Source organism: Acipenser ruthenus, chromosome 15, assembly GCF_902713425.1.
Source record: "Acipenser ruthenus chromosome 15, fAciRut3.2 maternal haplotype, whole genome shotgun sequence".
NCBI classification, from domain to species: Eukaryota; Metazoa; Chordata; class Actinopteri; order Acipenseriformes; family Acipenseridae; genus Acipenser; species Acipenser ruthenus.
Genome location: NC_081203.1, coordinates 2,112,337 through 2,126,077, shown reverse-complemented (window position 1 = coordinate 2,126,077; position 13,741 = coordinate 2,112,337). Strand labels below are relative to the sequence as shown.

At 47.1% G+C, this 13,741-nt stretch overlaps 1 long non-coding RNA gene across 1 annotated transcript in view; it reads right to left on the bottom strand.

The window, feature by feature from the left end:
* LOC131697508 (uncharacterized) overlaps nt 1-13,741 on the bottom strand; it is a 32,200-nt gene that overhangs the window by 17,923 nt on the left and 536 nt on the right. The window lies entirely within an intron of this gene.

The window sequence follows — 13,741 nt, the reverse complement described above, 5'->3', positions numbered from 1 at the left end:
TGACCTTGAGTGTGAGACTAAACAGCATGAGGGAGGGGGGGGAACGGACTTCAGGTTTTCAATGTAAGAATCCCAAAGCCCTACCCCCCCCCCCCCGCCTTCACTGTCAATGGTCATCTTATCTGTTAGAAATAACAGCCACTTCCTCTGCCATTATATCTATTGTGTGGCTGGCCCTGTCTCAGTTAAACCCCACAGGGAGCCCTGCTATGCGATTCACCATGCTGGGCTCCAATCACCAGATCAGAGAGGACCATTTCCAGCTCTCGCACCTCCATCCTGCACCGAGCTCCACAGGGGCCGGACACAACATTACACACACCTGCCACATGCAGCACATCCTTTTTCTGCACGCACACATATCCTGCCTTAGAGCAAAGCTGCATCTCCCTCTTCCAAAGCAGTTCCCATGATCCTTCTACAGAAGCATCCAGCCTGGGAAGTAACTGATATTCCCCTATAGTCTCCATAAAAAGCTGCTCCCCCCCCCTCCGTTAGTGTTTCTATTTAAAAAACTTTAGCTGATGCCAGCACTTAAAACGCTGATCAACAAAGGATGGTAACTGAAGTTCTCCAGGATATGACAGAGAGAGAGAGAGAGAACCAAAAAGAAATAAATAAAAAGCTGAATTTTTTATTGTAATTAAGTCTGTAATTAAGTGCTGCTGGCTCCCATTACACACTCCACGCTCCGAGTATCTCTGCACAGCCCAATTCAATTTGTACTTCATTACCAGAAGCCAAGGCTATGGGTCTGAGTGTGTGTGTGTGTGTGTGTGGGGGGGGTGAGGATGAGGCTGGGGGGGTTACAATCGGGGTGCGCAGGTCTTGAAACCCTAACGCCTGCGGAGGCTCGTTTTCAGGGCGTTCCCCCCCCCCCCTCCTCTAAATGAGCACGGCTTGCTTTGCATAATTAACGTCTGCTCCAGTATAACGAGCGAGGGATTATTAGAAGGGTACAGAAGGTAATTGCTGGCTGACACACAGCTGATCTCTCTGCTCCTCTCTGTCTGGAGATCAGGAGATCCAGGGTTAGGGTTAGGGTGAGATCCAGGGTTAGGGTTAGGGTTAGGGTGAGATCCAGGGACCGCACTGCCGGCTGCCACACGCCAGGGCCAGGACACACGCAGAGATCAACATGCATCAAGACAAGACTAATGCATGGGCTCCTAATACAGGGTAACCCACGCCAACACACACGGGCCACGATGCACTTAAACAATGTCATCCACAGCATACCGTGGCAAGGCGAGTACGGACAAAGCCATACGAGCTAACACGCGACAAACCCGATTCGAACATATTCATGCAGCTGAAGGGGGATCCAGTGCACGCTCATGCCTGCTGGGATAGCACACACCTGCTTCCGATAGGAAAACACTATACCGGTTATATGTGGGGTCGAGCATTTAGTCCTCATTTGAGGGTTAAATGGAGGGAGTGAGATAGAAGAGGTTTTACTGTTGAAGGTAAAATGGGCTGCTGTACAGCGAGGGAGATACACACACACACACACACACACACACACTTATCAGCTCAGCAGTTTATTCAGTTATCTCCAGCACACTGTGCCTCCGTTACCAGAAATACAATCTTTTTTTGTTTAAAACACAAAAAAGGGAAAACATTTTTTGTTTCCATCCTCAAACCGTTTACGACTTGCTGTGAAAAAAAAGTGGGAAAGAAAATGAAAGAGAGAGAGATCGATGATGGCTTTCTATGCATCTCGTCCCCCCCCTCCCTTACTCTCTCTTTCTTTCTTTCTCTCCAAACTGCCCCCCCCCCCTGCTGGGGGTAAAGAGAAAGTAGACTGGCATCTTCATTCAATGGCTTCAATTGTGTTTGAGACACACACAAAAAAAAGGTATAGAGGACCAGTTCAATCCAGGGCTGTAATTGGGACTCAATTGTTCATTTCAATTGGGGACAGGGATGGGGGAGGATTGAAAGAGGGGCAAGAGGAACAAAGGACTCGGTGCTACAGCTAGGGGAGGGAGGGGTGCACGGCAGGTATTTTCAATTACCAGCAAATTCTGAGCAATTTCATCCCCTCACTCGCACAGCCTCACGCTGGGAGCGTAATAGAGGCAGCAAACTAGCTCTGCAGCACCACGGCACGGTGCAGCTTGCCAGCTCTCACTATTGTAGAGCCGGGGGAGGGCTGACTGACTGTCTCTCTTTCAGAAAATAACAGACAACAGACACCAACCGCTGCTTCTGATAAACACCGTCCAAATTGACGATCAATTTTATTTTTAACCTCGGACTCACACTGTCCCTTTCAAAAGGAAGGGAGGGGGAGGGGTTAACATTTTGAGCAGCCCAGTTTCAAAAGCTCTTTGGATAAACGCGTAGGTCAGAATTGAAAGCAGGTGAAACATTTTCGAATCTAAAGCAAGCGACGAACGAAATGATAGCTGATGAGATAATTGCAGGGAGATTGTTGATTGCCTCATTGGCTTGCATGGGCTAAACCAGCCCTCTTAACCATTATGTTTCTGGTCTGACCCGACACTGGTTTCCATTGAGCTCAGATGTTTTCTCCCCTCTATAATATTGTATGACTTTTCCTAGGTTGGGGTACCGAACTTCTAAACAGAAAACAAGAGCTTTGAGATGTTTATTTTAGAACTGATCTTGTATTATAATAATAATTGTATTATTAACAAGGTTGCTACAGATCTCAAGTAACAGCAACTCTCTGATAGAGGTTCAAAAATGAGCAGCTGAAGAACAGAGGCAGTGAAGTGGAAGAGGACGTGTCAGAAACTGCAGACAGGAATGATGCTGATCCAGAGTCAAAGGAATCCTGAGTCCCAGGAAGATGCCGACTCTGAAGATGCCGTGGTTTCTCACTCAACCTCAAAAGGGAAGAGGTGGAAAAAATCAAACTTTCCCCACCAGCCCATTGCTTCTCAAGTCAAACGATGGGAATATAACATGGGCAGCATCTCCACGCATGAATCAAGGTCGGCTGTCAGATTCCAGTGTCATCACAGTGGGTCCTGGGACCACAGATATGCAGATCCGTTCATACCACCAGCAACTGAAAATGCAGCACTGGAAACAGGCAACTGGGTTACTTTAGTTAGCTGGAGGGTACGGATCCCAAGAGTACTGATCCAAACTGATATTCAGGACTGCAATGTGCAATATGAGCTGAAACATAACAGAGGTCCCTACATTGTGAATATAACAGGAGGGTTAAACAGCTATGCAGCCCAGAGGTACAGTACAGTTATAGAGGCGCTAAGCCCCCTTGCAAGGCTAGCGGAACAGAAAGGAAGCAGATGTACATGAAATACCTCCTGCTGCAGCTGGCTGTGTGCTGCTTTGATTGGAGGGGGAGAGCACTCTGATTTATATCAAACACATAGAATAATTAGCCTTCGGTTAAACCGACAGGACCCTCCCTCCCCAGTCTGGTCTCTGATCTGTCAGCCTCTCTGCTTCAATCAGTCGGCTACACACCTCCCTGTCTCTCTGTGCCACTCTCTGAAATGCACACCATCCGTTCATCTGTCTGTCTGTCCACAGGCCAGGTGCAGCACAACAGCAAGCTGTCTGTCACAGGACAGGGATTTGTCTAAACTGGGGAACAGAGCTCTCTGTCAGCCTGAGAGGTCGACTTCAATCCAGCACTGCCCAGCTTCAACTAGAGGTCTTGCTTCTATTATCATAGCAAGTCTGATGTCATATTGTGGGTGTGTGTGTGTGTGTGATTGTGTGCGAGTGTGTGTGCGAGTCTGTGTGTGTGTGTGTCTGTGTCTCTGTGTGTGTGCGTGAGTGTGTGTGTGCATGCATGCATGTGTGTGCGTGTCTGTCTGTGTGTGGTTGTGTGTATGTGTTTGTGTGTGTGTGTGTTTGTGTTATGCTGTATTACTCGCTATCATTGCTTCTGATTAAGTCATTTTTTTCATTACGAGATAAGAAACTCCAGTTGTATTTACTGCCGTCCTGGACAGACCCGTTGATATCTTTTACTTCCTTGTAAAGGGACGGTCGGGTCCCTTGCCTCCCCTCGCTCTCTCAGTGTGGTTAATGACGCCCCCCCCACTCCCTCCCCCCTGTGCCGTGCAGCGCAGTCTGGCCTGCAGATCCAGGAGGTCCTGTAGTTACAGCGCTATAACTGTCACCCCACGCAGCTTTATACTCTCCCCGGGACTGTAAAACAAACAACTGTGATCTTTATGGGCTCCGTCCTGCCTAATGAGCCTTACGACAACATTCGAGCACTGTAAATTCACTCTGTTTACCCAGCACTGTCGTGAGAGAGGGAGGGAGGGGGGGGAGAGAGGGAGAGACAGCAAGCAAACACAGGAGAGAAACTCATGTACAGCAATGGACAAAAGTTTTGCACAGTGGCCCTGATTCGGTTGCACACTGAAAATGATGCTGTATCACGCAGCTATGGGCAAAAGTTTTGTATCACCCTACAGAATTCATTCATTGTGCTTCATAGTCGAATGAAACCTGCTGAATAATGTTAAGTTAGCATATTGAATTACATACCGCTTTGTAGTTTTCCCATATACTGACAAAATGTGACATGTCAAAATCTAACATGAAATACTGTACTACTATTATGGCTTCCGGTAGACTTTTACGATATCATTTTGTAGTATTATTATTTTTTGATTACATGATGTCTGTCTGATCTTCCGTAGGGCTGCCTTCACTGTACAGGCATCCTCCCCTATTAAAACACAGACAAGCGCTGAATCCAGAAACCCTAAAAGAAACTCGACAAACCTCTGGAGTAGAAGGCAGTTTGGAGAGCTTTGAAGACACTGAAAAAGACTTCTAGTCCAAACGTCCGTCATTGAATTTGTTAGGTTCCTTTTAGCATTTCTAGATTACGATTCACGCACTTAATATGCCATTAAAATGCAGGGTCATTTCTTTTAAGAGCGAGACTGCTAGTGAGAATTAACATTTCCGCAGATGGGAGGATATGTATTGCTGAATAAATTCAGAAGTTACAGAGACCGGCAAAGCTTGTCCACTTTGTCCAGTGACTTCTGAATCCAGGAGCCTCCAGTGGTCAGCCTTCAACGTTCAGAAGGAAACTGAGCGATCGCAGTGTCCACAGCTCCATGCTGCGGTACAAGCTGTATCTATCAGGCAAGGAGGTCAGTGCGGCTGAGTGACAGCACTTTGAACAAGCAAGGGGAGGGAGGGGGTGGGACAAAAACGCTAGTGGCGACAATCAGAGAGAGATTGAACAGCCTCTAAAACCTGTAATTTCAAAAGATTCCCTGATCAAATCTTTCATGCTCAATTGGTGGCGGTGCCCAGGAGAGGTTTACAGATAAACTGACATTTCCTAAATTTCACCATCTCTGGCTCAGCAGGACTTTAACAGAAAAAAAAACAATATTACCGCCTTCCCTGACTTTAAAAACGCTCTGTGGAGGAAAGGGAGATTTAAAAAACAGAATCGCTCACGGGTTTGAAAGCTGACTGCTGGGGGTCTGCTTTGCCCCTAAGCTCGTAAGTGGACAGCAAGCTGGCGGAACTGCACGACCAGCGGTTTTGTTTTTTTGTGAAGTCGGGATGGGCGAGAGGCGTTGGCTCTGGTTCCGGGCAGACGTCAGGAGAGCTTCCTCTCACAGCTCTGCAAGGGAGAGGAGAGAGCGTGCCTCGGTTCTGGTCTGCACAGCCACTGCCTGCCATTCCAGCCTGGCCGACTGATGCACTAAAAACGAGCCCGGCAACCTGCACTGAAACGCTGCGCAAGTGTAAAGCACAATTATCTAAGAGGCATGTAAAACCAAAAATCACCCTGCAGGGACAGATCAGGTGCGGGAACATTTTATAATGTTAAAAAAAAAACTGCCTTAGATTTTGTGTTTGCTTCAAAATAGGCAGATTGGAAAAACGGTGGCACCAAATCTTAGCACATTTTTCGCAAAGGTAGTTTACAAGAAAGACATCACCGCCCCTGCCACAGTGGAAGCAGCTTTGTCTCTGGAACACTTGGCCCTGCTGGCTCTATAACCCAGGGGCACGGGGGCTGTGCTGGAGTCCTGGCCTGTCTCTCTGACTGACCAGTGGAATCTCCACGGCTGGATAAATGAAGCGCGTATTCAAATCCCACGTGACGGGGGCGCTGGTTCAGTCGATCTCTCTGCACAGCGCGGCTCGCTTGCCAAACCTCTTCTTTTTTTTTGTCTTTTATGACAGGAAATTAAAAACATGAAAAAAGATATATTTCTAAACCGCAGGGGCTTGGAGTGAAGGGTGGGGACTGCAAGGGACTCGCGGCTCGGCTTCTCTGGCGTTACTGCGATCTCAGCAAAATACAACTGCAGCCAGCTGAAAGTGCGGGGGAGAGAGGAGGGGGTGGAGCGGACCGCAGGCTTCCCCACAGTCTGTGTCTCTAAATGATTACTGTGCATGCCCTGCAGGGAAACGCACCACACAGAACTCAGTACTGAAAGTATGTGAGCAAAGAAAACTGAATACAGTAAAATACAGAGAACTCAATACTGGGTATCTGAGAGCCAGCACACTCAATACAGTACAGTATAGAGAACTCAGTGCTGTGGATCTGAGAGCCAGCACACTCAATACAGTACAGTATAGAGAACTCAGTGCTGTGGATCTGAGAGCCAGCACACTCAATACAGTACAGTATATAGAACTCAGTACTGGGGATCTGAGAGCCAGCACATTCAATACAGTACAGTATAGAGAACTCAGTGCTGTGGATCTGAGAGCCAGCACATTCAATACAGTACAGTATAGAGAACTCAGTGCTGTGGATCTGAGAGCCAGCACATTCAATACAGTACAGTATAGAGAACTCAGTGCTGTGGATCTGAGAGCCAGCACATTCAATACAGTACAGTATAGAGAACTCAGTGCTGATGATCTGAGAGCCAGCACATTCAATACAGTACAGTATAGAGAACTCAGTGCTGGGGATCTGAGAGCCAGCACATTCAATACAGTACAGTATAAAGAACTCAGTGCTGATGATCTGAGAGCCAGCAGATTCAATACAGTACAGTATAGAGAACTCAGTGCTGGGGATCTGAGAGCCAGCACACTCAATACAGTACAGTATAAAGAACTCAGTACTGGGGATCTGAGAGCCAGCACATTCAATACGGTACAGTATAGAGAACTCAGTGCTGAGGATCTGAGAGCCAGCACGCTCAATACAGTACAGTATAAAGAACTCAGTGCTGAGGATCTGAGAGCCAGCACGCTCAATACAGTACAGTATAAAGAACTCAGTGCTGAGGATCTGAGAGCCAGTACATTCAATACAGTACAGTATAGAGAATTCAGTGCACAGTAGGGACTCACAGTGGGTTAATAGTCCATCTGGATGTGTGCATACAGGCTGGCTCTCTGGTTGCTGTCGCTGCCCGGGTCTGTTCAGGAAATGTAGGGATTTGTTCTGCGGAGCGCTGCTGCGGAGTGCTGGAACTTAGCGACTGCAAGATTTCTTTAATTTCGGAGGAAATTTAATTAAATGAAAATAGTGTCGGAGCCCGCTGCATTCCCCGCTGGCTGACACACAGAGCCGGCTCTGTTCTCTCCCAGCACAGGCTCGCTCCCCTTTCACATCCTGAAAGCAGTGCCAGCCGAGCTTGGAAAATCCATTTACTGACCATAAACTGCCCCCTCCACGACCCATCTCTGCCTGTATTTCACACGTCCACCTGTAATATGCAGAGACTTCAAACTACAGACAAAACTACATAGATAAACAGTTCCTACTGCTGCCCAGGGTGTCCACTTTATTATTATTATTATTATTATTATTATTGCCGGCCCCCCTTTTATTGCTGAGAATCTTTGGCTTCTTCACCTACAGCAGTATAGATGGGGCATCCTGGTACCTTTGCTATAAAGCTGAGAGAACACAAAGCCACTTGAAGTTCCATGCCCCTGCACGGCACACCAGGGGAGACTTGGGGTTTGAGAGAGCACAGTTGCCTCACACTAGCTCTCCTGGAACCAGGTTTCAAGCAGCTGTTCCTGAAAAAGGTTCAAGTCACATGGCTGCAGCTGGACCATTGGAGTGATACTATTGAACTACAGCATGCAAAGTGACTGTAGCAGGAAGCAGCTGCAGCAACATTACAACTATTCAAATATACTGAGCATCAAAGAAACAGATCACTTATATTTGAGCATCAAAAGAAACTTATCACTTATATTTGAATAAAATTCACTAGATGTGATTGAAAAATGACACACTCTGTTTTAGATCAGGTGCAGTGGCTTTTTATTGTGCTGATTAACAATTGACATCACGAAGATGCTGCAGAATGATCTGTCGATCTCGGGCTGGTGGTGTGACTCTTGGTCTCCCGGTTCGTGGCCTGTCATTGACAGAGTGTGTCTGGTTATACCGTCTCGCCAGGTTTGAAATCGCCGGCTGTGAGCACCCAAGACGGCGAGCCACAGCACGCTGCCCTAGTCCAGCCTCCAACATGCCGATCGCACGAAGGCGCTGCTCTCTTGACAGACGTGGCATATTGTTTTTTTTCTGTGATTTTCTTTATTGCTTTTATTCAAGCTTGCAATTCAACAGCTGAAATCATATCCAGAGTCCAATCAACTGTCTCACTAATTAGGTGATTAAGTGCATATGCTTCAGTCATAGTCACTCAAGCGTGTCATGGTCAAGGATGAATGATCGAGTGATTAAAAAGAAACCAAAAACATTTCGTCAAAGTCCATCATTTATATACCTTATTTTTTTTCAAAAAATAAATATGTTTTAAAAGTGATAAGTTTCTTTTGATGCTCGGTATATATGCAAGTATTAAATACAAAGAACCGAAAGATCCCAGGGGGAACCAGTGATAACATTGCTATTACTAGCAGGAGGTATAAAAATGGATTGAATCCAGATTCCTCCACTCTTATGTTCTTTCTCCTCTATTGTTAATAACACAGGCTCACATGCACACTGCAGCAGTGTTCAGTGCCTGACCACTTGTCTCAGAAAAGCTGCTTTTGTTTACTCAGCTGCTCTGTAAGCACCAGCCCCGCTACAGACGACACTTTCAGGATTTTGGAGTCCTGCGCTGTCAGCGCCCCCGGAATCAATAAAACCGAAAGCTGGGATTACAGCTGCAGGAGATCAATCACACTCTCCTCTCCTCTCCTCTTAAAACAGATTAAACCTGTTATTTGTATTCTTTTAAAAACAGAAAAAGTTCAAATCATTCTAAGGTGTTTAAGCACTCCTCCCAGCACTGACTGACTACAGAACAAGGTAACCAATTACATGAAATGGGTTCAGCTGCCTTATACTCAAAAGAACACGATATCGGGGCCACATCCCAGACGCACTGCAGGGTGAGCTTTACCAGACTGTGATAGACGCCTGGCAGGTGGAGGTAACTGTCCTATACACCTGTCTGTGGCTTTGAAAGAATGAAAAAAGTAACATACATTTACAAGTATGTGATTGTAGCAGGGAATTCAATTGGCCAACACTGCCACCTTGAGGTGGAGAATAGTTAGCACCTTCTTTGGTCTAGTCAAGTTGTGTCTGTTTCCCTGGTACAGCTGAGAGACACACACACACACACACCATGTGGACAAGTGAAGCGTAGGGCACATGACAAACGATTTCATGTTTAAAACCATCTATTAAATTGATCGAAGCAGTGACTGATCTTTGTGCCATCCCCGAACCATTCAAAAAGTAAATCGCTCATAACAAGTGAAGCCTCCAACTGTTCAAGAAAAGTGAATTATTCCCTTTTCTCTGTCTCTCGATCTCTCATACGTGACATGTTATCCTAGTGTTCTCTCCCCTCCTGCCTGTGCTCCAGCAGCGGGGGTCCCTGCGCGCTCTCTCGGGGACAGCTGGTGTGTTCCAGCACAGCACCCCCTCCCTGCAGGAAGCTGAGTGACAGGGGCAGCGAGGGAGAGACTCCAACGTGACACGCTTCCCGATGGAGGCTCGCGAGGAACTGACAGGGAGGGAGAGGGGCGAGGGGAGAGGAGGAGGGGTGCTGGTGGAGGGAGGGAGGCTGACTGTTACTGGCGTGCTTGGTTTTGTTCAAGTTTCCAAACCTCTCCCCTAGCCCCCGTTCTGATGGAAACCCAATCAGGGCAGAGGAGAACCGGGTTGGGTGACTCTTGCAATCGAAAACTCCAAGTATCTTGTACATTCTGATGAGATTTTTTTTTTCTGTTCCAAGTTCCAAGTTCCAAGCCGACATTCCGGAGGTGCCTGGCTGCAGCCCTGTGATTGTCTGTGCGAGGCGTGGGAACGAGGCTAGCGCTCGGGTGTGGGACTGTCCTTTCCTTCCCTGACGTGGTGAGGTCAGACCCTGCCTTCAGGATCCCTCAGTGCGGCAGGGCTGAGAACAGCTCTCCTCTTCCAAACACTGTACCTGCCTGCTACATTCCCCGGGGCCACTCAGACACATCGCAGCCCGGTGCCACATTCCCCCTGGGCCCGGCAGCAGCTCGGGAGAAAGCTGTGTTTGTGCACATGGGGATTGGAGTGTTACAGCAGGCATACATTTAGTATAGAAAGTGTCACTCATACAGACCCACTGCGTCAATCTTCAACACAACTTGGTGTTACCTCTGCTGGAGTTGGCACACTTCCAGGCGGTCGTCACAGAAATGCAGGTGAGCCGGCCTCTTTTGCACAGTGGTTAAGATGCTCGCTTGAGTCACTCTCAGCCTGCGCCCTGTTACACAGGTCTGGGGGATGTCACCCTCTATGGACAAAGAAGCTTGATGCTTCCACCCCACTGAACCCCAGCAGGATCCAAATCAACACTGACTTCATGCACTGGAATGATAGTGAATGAATACAGGGGGTCAGTTCAATGATAGTGAATGAATACAGGGGGTCAGTTCAATGATAGTGAATACAGGGTGTCAGTTCAATGAGAGTGAATGAATACAGGGGGTCAGTTAAATGATAGTGAATGAATACAGGGGGTCGGTTATCATGGGCATCCCTGTACGAGTCCACGTGTCGGGGAAGGCTCCCCGTTTCTCTACTTCTTGTTTTGTATTAGACAGCACCTGGACTGCATTGAGATTAGCCTGCTATTCCAAACACTGCACTGGAAACAATGAAACAATCAAACAAAAGGTCTCGTACTTATATAACAACGTAGCGACATCACTTCAGTTCACCAAGAGCAGATCCTCCCGGTGTTTTATTTAGTGCAGGAGTTTATAAAAACACAAGCACACACACACTCCCATTCGCTCACTCACTCACTCAGTCCCTCCACAGACACATCGCTTGTGTTCTTGTGCAGTCCAGTCTCGTGGTCTCAGGGTGTAGGTGTGACAGAGCTCTGTGTGTGTGTGTGTGTGCCACCCCACCCCCTCCAGTCCCAGATAATCATAGCGCTGTGAGGATTGATTGATGAGCCCATTCCATATGTTTTTATTGAAATCAGTGGGAGTTTAGTTGCCTTTCGCATTTTAATACCAAACAAAACATTAGCGGTGGAGTCCTAGGGCTCGATCGCGCTCGCTCCATTTCATTAGTCATTCCACGAGGGAGCGGCACACAGCATGGCTCTGGGGACACAGCGAGAGGGGAGTGGGGGGGAGTAAAAGAAATTCAGTAATCTGTGGGGCCAGGATCTGACTCAATTCATGGGAAAGAAATAGCCTTACAGAAGTGCCAGCCATGCCAAAGCTGCTTCTTCTCAGAACCTGGTAACAGGTGTGTCTACATAAGCACCGGAGTGGCTTAGTGGTTAGAGCGCCGGACAGTAGCTAGGAGGAACAATGCCCACCTTTTGCTCTAACCACTAGGACAACCCTGTCCGTCTCCCAGTCCCTCTGCTCTAACCACTAGCACAACACTGTCCGTCTCCCAGTCCCTCAGCTCTAACCACTAGGACAACCCGCTCTCCTCCCTCTATCACTCTGCTTCTGTAAAAAAAAACAATATTTTTTTAATAAATGCAAATGTGAAAAAAGCTCTTAAGTGTTTCCCTTGCGGTGCTCATCCTAGCTCATCCTGTTTCTGATGCAATTACACCCCCCAATCTGCAGGGGGCTCTCCACCCCCCCCCCCCCCCCCCCCACCCCCCACCCCCCACCCCCCCTCCTTCTCCTGATAGAGATCTGGAGAGTGGCCTGCTCACGGATTCACGCTTAATCAATCATCGTGCCTCCTTAATGACGTCCTGCTGGCAGTCTAATATCTTCTGGCACAAACTAATGCTGCTGGCAGCGTCGGACTCGGAGCTCACGCCAGCAAACATATGGCTGCTCCAGAGTGAGTGACAGGCCCCCTTTCGAGCACGCTGCACCCCGTGCTCCTCATACCATCAGCCACACACCTCCTAGCCGCTGGCGAGGAGAGAGAGAGGGAGAGGGAGAGAGAGAAAGGCAGGCAGAGTAACCGAGAGAGAGAGAGAGAGAGAGAGCGAGAGGGAAAGGGGGTCTGTGTCTCAGCTCAGTGAGCTCAGCGAGAGAGAGAGAGAGAGAGAGAGAGAGAGAGAGAATGTGTCACAAATCAAATCATAAGAACTAGGGTAAAAAAAAAAGTAAGACAGAAGAAAAAAGAATTTAAGAGCGAAAACTTTCTGAATCTGGCTGTGCAGCTGCGATTCAGATGCTGGACGTTGCAAAATAAAAACACAAAGCTAGGAACCCTACGAACTGTCGGGTGAACCAAACACAGCCGCGCTGGTGAACATCAGGCGTGCTCCAGACTTTGGGGCTGTCCTGTGCTGCTGGATGTTTAAAGGCTGTGTTTCATCCCTATCACTATTGAACTTCCCTTCTCTTCCTTAGGAACTAAAGCACAAGCTGTTAGCACACCCACAGACCTGGAAGAGAGATCTGTCGAGGCTCTAGGGCGCTCTTCAATGACTCGGGGTCTTGTGTCGTGTGCCCTTATAAAAGTGTCCCATAGTAAAAGCAACGCAAAGTGTAACTAACAAAGCATTAATGGTGAAGCATAGGTAAGCACAGTAAAGAACAGCGAGGTATGGAAAAGAATATGACTAGACATGGCGAGCCAGGGTAAACTATGGTAAACTGACAGATAACCATGGTAACACTGCAACACAAAATAATAATAATAATAATAATAATACTGTGCGAAATATACCGTGGTAAACAGGGTACGCAAATTGGAACAAGTGAAAAATGACTTTTTACATTTTTTTTTAATTTAATTTATAACCATCTTGAGTTCAGCTCTCTCAACGTACCATGAAATTGTTCGCTGTTTTCTTGTATTGTAATTAATTCAAGCGTCTACCAGATTGCGATTTCATATCTCCTGACGACGTCACGCTTGGTGTGACGTAGCGCAGTCCCCCGTGACCCTAATCACCATTCCCTGTGTGTGTGTGTTTTAATTTTATTTTAATTTAAATATAATAACTAAATTAATTCAGTTTACCGTGTGTGCCCTTAATTTCCGTTGCAGCAGAATGCTAGAATGGTTTCCATCGCTCGGGTTTTTGCACAGGACGCTGAAGCCGATCTTATTTATGTATTTATTGTTTATTATTATAAGTGAACAATATGGATTGTTTAATTAAAGCAGATACGGAGAGGCCACGAAGCTAGTACACCCTTTCATTAAAATTAATAGCAATGCTACATTAAAAAATGCATTGGCATTTCCTTTAGCGTGAGACAGAAAAAACGGACGACAAAAAAAAAATTCTAAGAATAGTTTCCCGGCACAGTGGTCATGTTTTTACCGTCGTTTGTCTCAGAAGACTGTTTTGTTTAAAATACCGTGCTATCTAATTTA